Source organism: Pithys albifrons, chromosome 6 (genome assembly GCF_047495875.1).
Source record: "Pithys albifrons albifrons isolate INPA30051 chromosome 6, PitAlb_v1, whole genome shotgun sequence".
Lineage (NCBI taxonomy): Eukaryota > Metazoa > Chordata > Aves > Passeriformes > Thamnophilidae > Pithys > Pithys albifrons.
This window is the reverse complement of record NC_092463.1, coordinates 11,786,733-11,800,312: the sequence shown is the minus strand read 5'-3', so window position 1 is coordinate 11,800,312 and position 13,580 is coordinate 11,786,733. Positions and strand designations below refer to the sequence as shown.

The window sequence follows — 13,580 nt, the reverse complement described above, 5'->3', positions numbered from 1 at the left end:
CACATACTTCATCGATCAAATTACATGAAAAATTTCAGCCAAGAATGCATTGACTAATTGTTCACTTAGGATATTTATTTAACTGTGATATACAACCATCACTTACACGAATGGTGTCATATATGCTCCCCTGCTGACTATGACTTTTTTTTTTCAGGGAGAAAATACTAAATATCAAGTCATGGCATTTCTCAGATGTAAATTATCAGATGAATAATGATTAAATGTTTAAAAGATGTACAAAGTTTCTATCTAGACAGCAGCATTTTCCACCTTTAAGCCATCAACACATAATCAGAACTCTGAACCAACATATTTTAATTAATAATACGCACAAACTGTAGTTTATAGGAGAAACCAAGATAATAAGACTTCTCTTAAAAATTATAATAAAAAAGCCTAGATTTCAGCATTTAGGCTTCCAGTACAAACAATATCTTTTTCCTCTGTAAGCAATAGAGAGAATTCAATCCTGTCTGAGCTGCCAGCTAGGACGCTCACTTAAAGGAGGATGTTCTGGTACAAGATCAGTCCATATCCATGGATCTGAACCTGGACATTCCATATCCTGTACCACGTCATAGCCTGTGAAATACACAAGCCACTTTCTTGGAACTTTAGGGCAACAAGTACTAATCAATACTTGTGGGGTTGGTGGGGGGAAGACTGATCACTTTCCTAGCAAACTACTTACTTAGGATATAAAACAGCTGTGTTACAGTGCAAAGCAAAACATGCCATAACTGTGAGGCTACTGTTTAGTTCCAGATGATCATCATTTTTCTTTATTTTATTCTGAGCAGAAAGTCAGTTCTGACTTGAGCAAGTTTCCCAACATTTAGCCAATACTTTCCCTCATAAAACAGCTGAATTTACCAGATATATACACAATCAAAAAAAAGAAAAACCACCAAAAAACACAACGGCCATAAAATAACCCAAAACCAAGCCAAACTTAAAAGAAAAAAAAAATTAAAAGGAAAGTTTCATTCAAAACTTTCAGGTCAGCTGTAGGATGGGCTTTGGGCTTTTGGACTCGCGTGTAACTGCTTTCATTGTCTGATAGGTCAGCATGGGTACTTATCTTTCCCTGCTGTGCATATGACCAAGCATTGTGTTAGCAGACATGCTGGCCAATAAAAATTCAAAAAGCAGTGAAACACTCCCATCAGTGCAAGCAACAGTTCTCAGTATAAATAATTGTCTTGTCATATCTCCCCAAGGCCCATTCTCTTTCCTTTCTTTCTCTCTCGCCTGCATTTCCTCAGAGATGTTCTTTCTCCGTCAACATAGCCTCATGTTACTTCTCTGCAGCTCTGCTGCCCTCCATTCTAAAATCTGGCATTACAGTGAAACTTCCAAGAATTCCATTCTCTGAAGCATTATGAGTCACACTGTAGTCCTCAGCAATATTTTTTAAACACCAATGTTTTTTTAATCACTCTTGAGACCCACAGAAGAAAGTAAGGATATTATCTTGCTAACTTACAGTCGTGGTTGTTTTTTCTATTGCCACCCACACTCTCTCATCTTTCTCCAGATACTCTGCTCCAGTCTCTCAATAGTGCAGGCATATGGTATTCAAGCATGCCAGAGTCTGACTTCAAGTTTTAGTCATTTTTCTTCCTGTGGAAATGATGGAGGGACATTAAGCCTATGACCATTTGAGAGCTTTCTTTATATAAAAGTTTTATTAGGGTTTATACTTTAAAAAAATTATATACTATACTGTAAAACAGAGAAACATCAGATCTGATGTACCAGATGTATCTGATGTATCTGAATATCAGCAGCGCCATGTGTCTGGTATGCCAGAGGCAGCACAGAATTCACTGGTGCAACAGTGAATATAGGAAGGGGAGAATTTATGCCTGCTCCTGGCATTGATTTCCAAAGAAACATTTTAACAGAGGAGATGGTTATGTTTAGGAGCTGTAGTTGCAAATACTATTCCTGATAATAAAATAATAAATCTTTATTGTACTGTTTGAAGAACTCTCTATTTTAGGTAGGAAAAAAATCCACATTACTAAGCTGTAATAAAGTTTTCAGTTCATTTTCATTGTATGTTTCAATGCTTCCTTCTTTTTCTTGAGCACGAGGGATGAGGCAGCTTGTATTACGAAAGAGTTATTTGTAGCTCAGGACTGAAGTTGCACAAATTGCTTTATCTGCTCTGCAGATGCTCATGTGACACACTGAGTAAATACACCTTAAGGTAAGCACATAACACTGCACAATGGGCATTCAATAAAGAGAACACCTACAGACAACAGCCATCTGAGTTCTGCAGAGATCAGCTTCTTGCACGAAGCATTGGAGGATAACTGGCTGCCCCATGACAGTCTTTAGAAAAAGCTGCCAGTAAATGAGAGGACAAAGAGACCTAGATTTCAAATTACCAGCTGATCATGTGAAGAGAGGTACATACGTAGGTCTCAAAAGTTACTGAAAAATGGTCAGTGAGCTTGTCTGTGCTAGAGATGGTTGAGAGAACTGTGAAAATAAACACATCATTGAGAAATGGAGGTAGGATGAGTGAGATTTACTTAAGAAAAGGCGAGAACAGTGTTAAGAGAAATAGAAAAGAATCCATATTAAATAGTAACATTAATGCAGTAATCCAGGAAGCTACAAATGATCAAGACTCCTCAAGAATCAAAGTTAGGTGAAGGATTGTATACACACTTATAGATGTATTTATTCATCTACATAAAAGACAATTATATTGAAACTGCTCATTTGGCATCCAGATGATATAGGCCTTTTCTATCTCACTTCCTCATACACACAAGTGTGGCAGAGCAATAAACTTGCCTGTCATTTTAGCAGGATTTGCTTCTACTCTATATGTGTTTTAGAAATAATGACCTTTTTTTATTGTACCAATACTAAAACTTTGGAGGATTCTGTAACTCCTGGGCTGCCTCAAAAGCAGGTCAGGGGAGGTGGTTCTACCCCTCTGCTCTGCCCTTGTGAGACCCCACCTGGAGCACTACATCTGGCTCTGGGATCCTCAGCACAAGAAAGACATGGACCTGTTAGAGCAAGTCCAGAGGAGGGCCACAAAAATTATTAGAAGGATGAAGCAGCTCCCCCACCAGGACAGGCTGAGAGTTAGGGTTGTTCAGTCCGCAGAAGAGAACACTCCAGGGAGAATTAATCATGGTCTTCTAGTATCAAAAGGGTCTTATAAAAAAGTAGAGCAACTTTTTACACAGGTAGATAGTGATAGACAAGGGGGAATGGTTTTAAATAAAAAGATGAGAGATTTAGATTAGATGTAAGGAAGACATTCTTTACCCAGCGGGTAGTGAGACACAGAAACAGGATGCCCAGAGAAACTGTGGATGCCCCATCCCTGGAAGTGTTTGAGGCCAGGTTGGATGGGGCTTGGAGCAATGTGGTCTAGCGGAAAGTGGCAGTGGGGTTGGAACTAGATGAGCTTTAAGGTCCCTTCCAACTCAAACCATTCTGTGATTCTGTGATTCTAAGATGCTGTAACTACCAGGCCAAGATGTTTAAAAATCGCTTTACTCTTTGTGGGTGTTTTTAAGATCAAAAAGAAAAATTTCTCGGAAATAGAGTCAAAATACTAGCACTTTTATAAAATTTCAAATACTATTTAGTCTCCCTAGTCTCAGTAAAGTTGTTATACCTCAGTGAATGGCTGTGAGATACAACTTGGCTAAACATCACACTATCTATAAAGTCATTATCATTACAGATTCAGGAACCTATTTAAATAAGGCATCCAGTTTTGTACATCTGTCATAAGAGTGTAGCAGTGATGGACTTTGGATATGTGGTAACTGCTGATGCCATTGATCAGCTGTAGAGATTTCAATTTTTCACAGAAGCTATCAATACTGAAAGAGCACCTCCTTAAGCCCCTTCTGGTTCCATATTTTGTACCACTTCATCTTCTCTAAACACCCATCACTGTGATTTTTTGCCTTGAACAGAACACAGTGCAACAGACACTACAAACAACCTGTGGTCTGGGCAGCACACATCAGGCTTAGCAAAGGGAATGTCATCCGTCAAAGATCTTCAGCTAAAGCTTCCAGGTTACTCTGAATCATATTCCTGAGTGGCCCTTCATGCTACCTCTTACTGGTTTTTCACGAATAATTAGAAACAGGTGGCGGTTACACCATTTCTGTAAGTTTAAAGCAAGCTGAAAACCAGAATTGAGTTGTCTGTTGCTCCGTTTTCAACAGCAGACACTGTCAACAGCACAGGCAATTTTTGTCTGAATTTACCAATGCTTTATTCAGTGCTTCACGGGTGTAAAAGCCAACTGACACAACAGGGAAATCTAGCACATACAAAGTATGAAGGCCTGAAAATGAGGACTGTTGTGAAATTTAGAAATGTGATACTGATGTGAATGTGCTACTGATGTCTCTAAAACCATCTCTTCTATTAAAGATCTCAGATATGTATATACCAGACATAGCTGAATGAAAGCCAAAGCCTGGATTAATTCACTTTCTATAAAAATTGCCTATGTATGTATCTGAAAATCAAAACACAGAAAATAATATTGGAGAGCTCATAAAGAAAATTGTATTTAATTAGTTACAGGTACTAATTAGCACAGATTCAGGAACTAATTAGCACAGATTCAGGAACTTACCTTGAAGAATTTTTTTTTTGTGTGTGTGTGTGTTTTTCCTTGCATAAAATAAACTTCTGGAATTTGGTTTTCTTTATAAGGATTATTTAATGAAGTCTCCATTGGTTATGATTTAGTCAGAAAAATATGTGGTATTTTGTTCATTCTAGCTTTCTTTCTGTATAAAACATCCCCTCAATATCATTTACGAAAAGAAAAGGTGCAAAATACTACCTGAGGGAATCAAAGGCTAAAAATTCAAACAATCTAGAAGACAAAGACAAAAGCATATTTTAACAAGCCTACCCTAGCATGGCAATATGATGGGAGTTACAGCTGTGACAGAGATTTTAAGTGGGGAAGAATCAATGCAGACTTGCAGATGGAAGTCATGTCTCAAAAATGTACCAGGCTTTTCTGAAGGAACATGTGGACAAGATGACCTGGTAACTGCAGCGTTGCACTTCTGTACTTGGATACTCCAGTGCATACGTCTTGGATTTCCATGAAGCTTTGGGAAAATTCACAGGCCTTCAAAGGAAAAAAGACACAAGAGGAATGGTTCTCTTGAGTATTATTAGCTTTTTTCATGTTAGGAGAGAAAAGAAGGAATGAACAGTCAGAAAGGTTGTTTGCAAGGTGTTACAAGCTGTCTGTGGGGATCTCTGCTGTTCAGTGTGGTCCTGAGTGATCTCAAATACAGAGGAAACAGAAACTTTACACATTTTGCTAATGACCTGAAATTACTCAGGGTAGTCTAAACTAAAGTCATTTGAGGCAAAGTATAGGAGCACCTTGCAGTCCTAAAAGAGTAGCTGGTAAATGGACAGATTAAATTAAAGGCCATTTCTAAGCTGGGAAAACAGGGTGTATACATATTTTGCACATAGCAGCTGCCTAATGTATCTCTGGACAATAAAGTCTACAAATATTTTAATGATTTAATGAAGCTGCTTTTTAATTTATACCAGTGATTCAGAGTATTCCTGACAGTGCCTGTTCATTTCATTGAAAGTTGGTGTCTTTTAAACTACCACAGTACTTTTTATAAGTCTGTTTGGGGATTGATCTTCTCTGTCTTTACAAACCTAACAAATACAAACTAATTACCCTAACACTGCATGAGGTCAATAAACTACTTAACTCTCTTTCTCACAAAAAGAAAACTGAGGCATTTCAGTTAAATGAATTGCGCAAAGTGCTAAAAATGTGTCAAGTAACTCTCCACTAGAAAATTGTAATTTCCACTGAATCCCTTGCTAAAAGAAATTAAATTCAATTTAAGCTTTCCTTGAGAAACTGGAAAACACTTCTAAAATGTAGATATATTTCAATCAGACATTTCTGCAAAAGAAAGATCCAAATTTTCACATTACAAAAATTACAAGTGCTTAACTGAATGTCTTTATTTTAGCCAAACATTACAATTCAAAAAACCCAAAGTAGTATTACACTGATTTTTTTTTTCCTGAAGATGTTCAAGGTTTGTCTTTTTTGTTCCCACTTGGAATGACTTTCTTTGACAAAGTATCAACTCTTTTGGAGAAACAAACAAGCTGACAAAAACCAGAATCTGTTTGTCCATTACATGCCATGAGGTGACAACACTCCAAAAACTAATTTTGAGGAATTCTTAAAATCTTTTGTGTAGAGGCAATCTCTGTCTAGTAATACCTTTTCATAGATTAAATTTTGTGGGTAGTGTATGTCCCTGTTGATTAACACTCCCTGAAACATCATACAAGAGGTTTGTTTACACGTAGGGGATGCTGAAGCAAAAGTGAATTGCCCTGCCCCAGACATACCAAGGCTGAAACTAAAAATTATACTGAAAGATGAGGAAAAATACTGAAAAAATAACCTAATTGCAATAGAGAAATTTATGTCAATTTTAAAGTTTTTGGTAGTAACAGCACTGAACCATGACCCGAAAAGATGGACTTCAGTTGCTCAGTCAATCTGTAACTCTGCATATAGCCTGACTAAAGCTTTGAGCATATGAATAGGTTGTATCCAGTACCTGTTCTTAGATTTCCTCAGCTGCAGGTCTTTGCCCTTGCAGGCTCTCTTTTAAGTATGGAATCAAAACATGTTAAAATAACCCCATGCATTAAATAATGCTGAGAGAGGGCGAATTGGAAAGCAGCCTGACAGAAAAGAGCCCGGGATCCTGACAAACACCAAGCTGGGCATGAGCCAGCAGTGTGCCCTTGCTGCAAAGAAGGCCAAAAGTTATCTTGGACTACATCAGGAGGAATGTTGTGGCCAGGTGATCCTTCCCCTCTAATCAGCACTGGTAAGGCCATGCCCACTGCATTGTGCCCAGTTCTGGGCTCCCCAGTACAAGTGAGAAATAGAACTACCCCAGTGAGGTCCTGCAAAGGGCCACTAAGATGATTAAGGGACTAGAGTACCTCACATGATGAAAGGCTGAGAGAGCTGGGACTGTATAACCTGGAGAAAAGAAGGTTCTGAATGTCAATAAATATCTGAAGAGAAGGGAAGATGTATAGAAGGTGGAGCCAGGCTCTTTTCAGTGGTGCCCAGTGAACAGGACAAGAGGCAATGGGCATCAACTGAAACCTGGGAGCTTCCATCTGAACATCAGGAAACACTTTTTCCTATGAGGGTGACAGAGCAATGGCACGGGTTTCTCAGGGAGGTTTTGAAGTCTCCATCTCTGAACATGTTCAAAAGCTGTCTGGACATGGGCCTAGGCAACTCTCTCCAAGTGGCCTTCTAGAGGAGGGTGGTGGGACCAGATGACATCCAGAGGTCCTTTCCAACCCCAATCATGCTGTGATCTGTGATTCTGTGAAATATCACTCAAGCTGACAAAATTAAAGAGAAAAAAATCAAAGAATAAAGGAATAATTTTAAAAAATAAGCTTTAACAAGAGAACTAAGGAAAATATACCTAAGCAACTAGAGCAGCAGAATCTTTCTGGTACATTTATTTATAACAAGTACTTAATAAAACAGCTAGAAAAAATATAAACCAGAAGGAGGACATATGCATCCCCAGATCATAAAGAATTATCTAGCTAATTTATGAACCACTGACAATTAAATTGGTATGCCAAGAGGAGAAGGTACTGAGAAATGAAAAAAATTCAAAAGGGAGAAATACACTTAACACTTTTCCCATGAAAGTCCAGGAAATTCTAGCATTTGCTTTCCAGTATCTCTCACTTCTCCTTCCAGAAAACCAATTTAATACATGCTATTAGGAAAAAAAATGTATGAACCTGAAGAGAGACCAAGAACATACTAGAACCCTAAGCAATAGAAAAAAATTAATAGGATCAAATGATCACAGGATAATTCATGTTGGAAAGTACTTCTGAAGTTAATCCAGTCCAGCCTTCAGCTGAAAGAAGAGTCAGCTCTGAGATCTGACCAACTCATTTGCATGCAGTTTGGTCTAGAAAACCTCCAAGAACAGCACAACTTCTCTGAGCAATCTGTTCTGATTCTTCACTGACTGCACTGTTAAAAAGCTTTTCCTTCAGTCCATTCTGACCTTGTCTTGTTTCATCTTCTGTCCATTATCTCTTGCCGTCCCATCACACACCACCATGAATAGCCTGGGTCCATCCTCCAGGGTCTCCCATTTTCTCCATGTTGAACAAGCCTCAGCTTCTCCTCCTAAGGCAAATCCTGCCATCCCCAACTATCTTGGTGACCCCCTGCTAAACTCACTCCAGTTTTAAATTTAAATGACAATTCATGCATAAGATATATAGCACACTCACGTCAGGAGAAACCATGCAGTGATGAATAGTCTTTTTAGAACAGTTTGGAGTTTTTCATCTTAGAGAACTGATAATAAGTAAATGACACAATTTGAAAAGATCTCTCTATTCTGGAATGAAGATAAAAGTTTTGCTTAACCAAAGTCCCACTTAGACAATTACATTTAAGAATCTACTTGCATTTCTTAACAGTGATAGACTTGAGCACATGTTAAAGCACTTTCTTGAATCTGGGCAAGAGTTATTATATGTAGAATATAACCTGCAACTGGACTTTGTATCTGATTGCAGTCCCTTTCAAAACTTTACCCACACATTATTCGTATTTTCCCAAACCCTTACAAAACCTTATGAACTGCAAAGCAATTAAAAGACTGAAACAAAAAGTAATGGAAGAACATATATGAAGTCTGGAAAGAGGCGGTACTGGACACAACAGAGTTCACTCAGTATTACTAAAGGTTTCCATTAGCCATCCATGGTGACAGACAAACAGCACTTACATTTGTAAATTACACTGTACCATTACAAAGGCCAGTGAAAAGAGTGAAATACATTGCAAAGGGGTCTGAAATTATCAGACTGTGGAAGCCAGTACTGCTCGCCTTGCTTATACAAAACTCCCATTTAAACAATAAGGTGTGCAGAATTTGGCTCCTGGAAATAGGAAATAAAGGAACAAATCCAAAGCCCACTGAAGTCAATAGGAGACATTCTTCTGACCTCAATGGGCTTTGGACATCACCCAAAATGAGATTCACTCTGGAAAAACGCAAGCTGAAGGAAATAATCATTCAAAAAGTATCTGGGAGAGAGATGTTTGGAAAACCTGGAAATCAAAGAATACCTAAGAGACCTTGTGTAATATAAGATACGTGACAAGAGCTTATGAACACTGTTACAAGACTGTGCCTTTTCTAAAAGCTGATTAATCTAGAAATGAAGACAGAATACAAGAGAGAAGGAAACAACCCATTTCATCCAGTTAGGGAGCTGAAGTCACAGGGATATCATATCACAGTACAGGCAGGTTGCTTTGTATGGAATGTAAAATGTGCCAAGCATCAAATAAGAGCACAGGACCAAACTGTTCCATTTGTGAAACTACTAATTTCTCAGCTCTTTTCCCAGATACAAGTCTGCATATAGCAATCCATGGTCAGACTTCAGGAGGAGACAAATGTCACATTTGTGATTTGGTCCTCTTTGATGAAGGTCAACAGAGCCTTCTAAGATTCTGTCTTGCCCATTATGCAAAAATACCTTGTGCTAATCCAAGGATGTCCTCCATCTTTGGTGGAAGGACACCCACTTTCATTCTGCTATGTATCTTCCTAATGTCAGATGGAGAAAATTTTTCAAGAATATACATAAACCCCAGGAAAATGAAGGTTTGACCTTATTCTCAGAATCAAATAGACTCAACATGCACACTGTAAGTTCTCAAGATATCTATCCTCAACTGGATAAGGATATGTAAGCACATTCTATATAGCAGAAAATGAGAAAGGTAATTTCCCCACATCTGGTCTTCTGCTGACAGAAGAACGTATCCTGGCTCCATTTATTCAGTGAAATAAGCTAAGAATGGCTTGCATAAAGAATAAACTGATTGTATTAAAAGGTTCTGGCAGGCTGACTAACTCATCTTGTGCAGTTCAGAATGTCTTGATCCTTCTCTGCTGTCACTACTGTTGCTGTTGGGGAGACGAAAACTATTTCTCACAAAAAAAAAAAAAAACACCCACACAAACAAGCTCCCCCAAACCCAAACTCCAACACAAACCATGTGTGGCTCAACAAATGAGATGCAGAAGGCTTTGCAACTTACTGCTTCATTGGTCCAGATCACCTCTATATAATTTTTGCTTGTAAAACATAGATAAGAAAAAGGTGAAGACAACCAGACATCCCTGTATAAATGCCTCAGAATAAATAATGGTAATAAGATTATGATCACAATGAGAAAGCTACAGTTCATTCTAGAACATCTTTAGGTTCATACACTGTAGATTATGTGCTACTTGAAACCATCACTTCTGGTTTAAAATCTTTCTATTCTTAGATTTTAAAATAAGAATTTTTTTTAATTGCATAGCTGACCACACAAAATGTTGGAAAACATTTAATTTTGAAATATTCATCCTCATGCTTCATATAGTTTTGGACCACATTTAATGGTCATTGGGTTTTGCTAGAAAACCATGCCTCAACATGACTATAATTCTTTTGGTGGGCTCTGTCCTACAAAATCCTGAACATTAATTTCTATCAGTTCTCAGGTTTTCTCTGAATCTGAACTTTTGTGACATCAGAAAAAGCAATGGAAAGCAATTACAAAGAAAGGACTAATAATCATGGTTGGGAAGTAAAAGCAGCACATGGATTTTAAAACATGAAGCTTGTAAAGAAAGTTATTTAACAATAAATATGGGGAAAGAGAAATTGTGAATAACATGATACACAAGAGAACATTTCTGAGTAAACTGCGTTGCAAAATCTTTTTATAAAGCTTCAGTAGGGTTTTAGAAAGTGGAACCCTATGCTCTTTCACTAAATCCTTCTTGATTTTATAACACTGATACTGGAAAAATCAAATCTCTTGCCTGAAAGCTCTAGTTTCAATTAACGAGGATGTTAAGCATTTTTTTCAGATACATGAAAAGAGTGACAGGATTATAGACCACCAAATTGTTGGTATTTTAAGAATCTGACAGGCTCAGCACCATGTGCCATTCTAGCCTCTCTCTGTATCCTTTGTGGTTAAAACTCTTAAGCACTTTAAATTCTTTTGGTCAGTATTTTTTTCCTTTTAGGGCAGACAACTAGAAGTACATTCCAAGTAACCATTTATGGTGTACAGAAAATTATAAGATACTAAAATCACCTCTTTGAAGGTGTTTCCAGGCATTGGATAGTACAACAAATATTGTATTTATATAAAAAAAAGGTTGTTGTTTTAAATCTAGAATATACTTATCTATGTTCCAAATCAAATGAAAGTCAGTAACAGCACAAAGACACAGCAAAATAATACATGTCAAATCCTAGAGCTTTTACTTGGACATATCTCTCATCAAGCTTTGGTGGCAGCTTTGCCTGACAAAATATGGCTGAGCCAGATCTGAAATAAGCAAAAATTTAAGAAGCCACACCATTGGAATCAGTTATGGGACAACAAAAAAAAGTATTTTTTTAATCTGAAAATAATGACAATTCGGTGCATTATCAGTATAAAAGTGAAAGTCCACTAAAACAGAAGTCCTCAGATACATTTATCCAGATACCACAGAGGACCAAAAAGATGTTTGAAGGAACAGACGACTTTCCAGAATATTTGATACAGGCTGGAAGAAATATGCAAGCAAATTTTTCAAATCATCAAGCTTGGCAAACAAAACTGACTGTAACTTTGCATAACTTCATTTACACGTGGCTCACTCCTCTCATATTTCTCCTTTTCCAATGAAAAAGACTAAACAGTGGACTGGTCCTGTGCAGGAGACATATCTGCATGTTGGGGCTCATGGTGAGGAAGAGGCCAAAGCTCGTGCGCTGCAGGCAGGAGACATGCCAGGAAGCAGCTCCTTGGAGCCCAACACCTCGGGAAGAATTGGTGGACATGGAGCCCAGCAGACTGCCCCACTCAGCAGAGCAGCACACTGGGAGGCAGGGGATGGGAGGAGCTGCCAACCACCTGCAGCTGGTGTGTCAGGTCAGGGAGTAGGAGAAAGACTCTGGCACCGTGCTAGGAAAGTCTGTAAGACATACCCTATCTGTGGGGGTGAGGGGATGCAGGAGCCAAATCTATGAGTCTCACACTCGGTGCACAAAAACTTAACAGCTCAGATGGATGGGTAAAATCTGTATCAGTGCAGAAACGGCATGGGATGAAAGCTTTACAGTTCTGCAGAGGAATCTGGTTCTGCTCTGTACCATCTGTGCACCAATTGTGTGGATTGTTTGTTGAGCTTTGTTTGGTTGGGTTTTTCATTCAAGAAAGATAGAGAAGTCAGTTAAAAGAATGCACTTCAGGTCAGTTTACCTTCTGAGCTATTCCCTTTTGCCCTCACCACTGCTGATTATAGGTTCAAATTTTGTACAAGAATGAAAAATATTTTTGCCTGATTACTGTTTTCTGCAATTTATTTAGTTTAAAAGACAAGTTAATTTTAAACTTTGTACACATTACCAAGGGAAGTGGAGAAAACCTGGAAATACCAAAAAGGTAAGATTTGAGGTCTGATTTTCAATGTTAGATCGTTACAGCTGGCAACAGATTTGTATGTGCATGTCAGAACACACACAGTCTGTTTGAAACCATGTGATAGTAAACACCTGTCAGATTGAAGTGGATGCTTTCGTTAGGTTTGTGCTAATACCACTAATACCATGGGTTTGTCTGCATGTATTCTTCCAATATACATACAAATTAGACTGAAGGTTCTTAACAACAAGGAAACACAAGAAGAGTAAGTAATATAAGCTCATACATACATTAAACAGTTACATAACAATGCATGTTCTATGCACATAATAATAAACACATTTCAGTCTATAAACATGCAGTGAACACCTTCCAGATGAAGATTTAAAGTGTCAGTGTCCACTGATCCTCCAAACTCACTGTAGTAGTCATGGAGTGAAACCTGAGACTACTAAAAACAAATAGGGGCCTTGCTTTATCAGGCTCTGCAAACTGCAGAAGTTCAGAGGGGCACTCAAGAGAATCCTTGAGGAACATGACATCAAGGTGAAAAAGGGTATCTGTCCCATCTGCTTCTCCAGAAGCTTCTCCTGGCTCACACGAAACACAGCTCTCAATCAACACATGAAACCTTACGCTCTCAATCAACAGAAAGCAGCAGCGGAAGAGATGGACTAAGACTTGCATAACATTGGTAAATGTCTTACAGGAATGTTTTTTAAAATCTTGATGTTCTTTTCTGGCTTCTGGGGTTTTGGCAGGAACTCTAGGCCCATTTCTGTGTACACACTTTAATGATGGGCTTGATTAAGAGACAGGAATTCCCTAGAGGTTTAGCTGTCTTATTTATTGACACAAACACAAGAACAATGCCAAAATCAAATGGTTATGTCACAAACCATTGGAAAATCACAGATGCAAAACCATGATGGATTCTTCATTTTTCAGGCTTCATATATTTCTATGGCTGTCTGCTACACATAAGATTTAAAATCTA

At 38.1% G+C, this 13,580-nt stretch overlaps 1 long non-coding RNA gene across 1 annotated transcript in view; it reads right to left on the bottom strand.

Annotated features, from left to right (window-relative positions):
* Nucleotides 1-347: 347 nt before the first annotated feature.
* LOC139673615 (uncharacterized) overlaps nt 348-13,580 on the bottom strand; it is a 49,321-nt gene continuing 36,088 nt past the window's right edge. The window contains exons 2-3 of the long non-coding RNA XR_011698156.1: nt 4,928-5,152; nt 348-1,626 (exon numbers count right to left, since the gene is read on the bottom strand). This is a non-coding gene — a long non-coding RNA (uncharacterized lncRNA). The remainder of the gene's footprint in view (nt 1,627-4,927; nt 5,153-13,580) is intronic.